This window comes from Zosterops lateralis (genome assembly GCF_965231275.1).
Source record: "Zosterops lateralis genome assembly, chromosome: 4".
NCBI classification, from domain to species: Eukaryota; Metazoa; Chordata; class Aves; order Passeriformes; family Zosteropidae; genus Zosterops; species Zosterops lateralis.
In genome coordinates, this window is record NC_139765.1 from 19,290,695 (window position 1) to 19,293,387 (window position 2,693).

The following is a 2,693-nucleotide window of genomic DNA, read 5'->3' on the forward strand; positions in this document are numbered from 1 at the left end:
TTTGCACAAGCAGATGCTCCTTTTTATGCCTCTTCCAAGCAGACACTAAGTGACAGAAAGGTGACTTTTTTTCAAGGGCCAGAAGAGGGCACCATGATAAACCTAGCCCGATGTGCCTTTGTCTCTTGCATTTTGAGGGTAGATATTTCTCTGAAAAACAGGGTTTGAAGCTGTTTCAGGTGCATTTGTTTTGCACGTTAAACATTTGAGAAGGACATACTTAAAAGATAATTAGGAAACGATTTCACTATTTGCACCACCTGCCATCCATGTAACTTCTGAAAACCCAAGAGAGCAGGTTCCTGAGCTGTGGGGCGGTGTAGCTGCTTGTATTTTAGCGCATGGATAGCAGCATTTTGAAGCAGTTGTGTAGGAAAGTCAGATCCTGGAGATCAGGATCCTTCATTTCCTGGAGGGAATAAAGATATGTATGAGCTTGGCTTTGCAAGGCTGGACCTATACATATGTATTCTTATGGGTCATGTCATCATTAATGATGCATGTTTCTACATTAATTGCTTACAGTTCCTTAGGTGCTGAGTTTAATTACTTCTATTATTTTTACTTTGAATTTAAGATTGTGAGACTTTTTTTGGTAGGGCTTTTTCTATTAATTCTCCGTAAAGAAGACATTTTCAGGTGTATATTTATGGCATCTGTGCATGATGATAGAAGTATATAATGTATTATCACATAAGGATTTATGAAATGCCAAAGCTAAATATTCAGTGTTTTTACCAAATTAAGCATACTTTGGGTAATGCATGCTTTGGAAGCACACACTAGAAAATTTTCTAAACTAATCAGTATTTATGTTCTGCTCATATTTATTTGTTATTAACATTTTTGGATGCTCTTACATGAGTGTTTGAATCATCCTCAGATACCACAGATACAAACATGGACAAGAAATTTCCCAGATTTGAACAGAGAATTTAATAGAGTTTTAATGACAGCTTCCAGATTTTTTTCTTTTTTTTTCTTTTTTTTTCTTTTTTTTTTTCTTTTTTTTCTTTTTTTTTTCTTTTTATAAAATTTTTTTAAAATTTTTAAGCTCTCCTGCCCCAGCTGTTCATTCCCCTTTTACCCCTCTCTCCTTGGTGTGAGTTGTCTGAGCAATCCTAACTTTCCTGTAAGTCTTGTATCCCAACTTGGATCCCACCTTCCCTCATTTGAGCCCTGCTACCTGCCCAGAGCAGGAGGTTCCCTTGTTGTAGAGCCTTAGGATGGGCAGGACCTGTGTTGGACAAGGTGGATTTCTGGAGATGCTGTGGATGCTGGCGATTCCATAACAGGCTATGTGTCTTCCTGTGCAGTATGGGATGACCTTGCACTCATAAACGCTGTTGCTGATCCTGTCTCTGGCTGTGCCAGAAGGAACCAATTGGCTGAGTCTTTTACCCAAGACTTGATAGACGCCTTTCAGGTCAAAATAGGGTGTAAATGTTTGTAGTAAGTGTCAGCCCTGCAGAGAGGATGTTTCAGAAACCCCTTCTCTTTGATGATCAGCTTTTGGTCAATTATCTTCAGTGTGGAATGGTGTGAGATTGTTCTTCCCAAGGCCTGGTTGGCCTCCAGAGAGAAATTAAACCTGAAAAGTACAAACAAAAAAATCTAGAAAGAAGGCACCAGGGGATCACGCCACTGGCCTCCCTTCTTCATGCACACTTTTTAATGCCTAGGGCAATCAAAGCCCAGTCGTTAGGCTGCGACACTCGATGGGAAGTATGTTGGGGTGTTTGCATGTGTGCCTTTCAGTTTAGGAAGATAATGAAAAATGTGTGTCAAAGCAAGAGTTATACTCCTGACTAGGCTGGGAATGTGTACATAAACCATCAGCTGTGTATGCTGTGAAGTACCTTTGCAGGTGAAGTCATGGTGGAAATCAAAGCAGCCTGAAAATAAAACAGGTGGGGAAGTTGCCACAAGAACCTTAACGTAGTGTCTGTGTTTTAGACATACTGCCTCCTACAAATTAGACAGAAGAAATGTGCTCAGGAAATGTGAGGTGCTACTGATTTTCTTAGAACAAGAGGCATGGCACCAACATCTCTTTAAATGTTGCAGAGCTTTAACACTCTTGAGTTGATACATGCTACTTTTGCTTTAATCTGCTTGTCTTTCTTCTCTCTTTGTTGCTTTATCACTTTTTTGTTGTTTTAGACTTGTCTTGTGGAGTTCTCCCAGCATGTTTTTTTAGCAGTCCTAAAATCATAGAACTTATGGGAAAGGCAAACAAGGAGCAAGGATTCACCATTTTTCACCATAGAATAATTATGGCTGAAGAGTCAAGGAAGGCTGCTGTTTTCTGAATTATAACTAAGTGCAAGTCACTTTCATGTTATGCTATAAAAATACACCTATGTCAAAAAAGAGATTAATTGTATGCATACAGAGTAGAGGTTAGTAAAATATTACTGTAGTTTATGGTGCAGGATGCCTTTACACCCCCAAGTGCTGAAAGCCTGGGCAGGAATCCTACAGGAAACAGCACTGTATATTCAATATGGGTTTTCTTATATAACCTTTAACAAAACCATTTTTTAGTGAAGTGATTAGACCTGCAGTTTATATGAAAGTGTTTCGTCTCCATTTTGGAGAGGTTCTAGTACTGTGCAGATGTTACAGGGTGTGTTCATACTGCTGTTTGAAGAACATTCAGTTCTCCTGCAGTGGTGGGATATTCAGTCCTC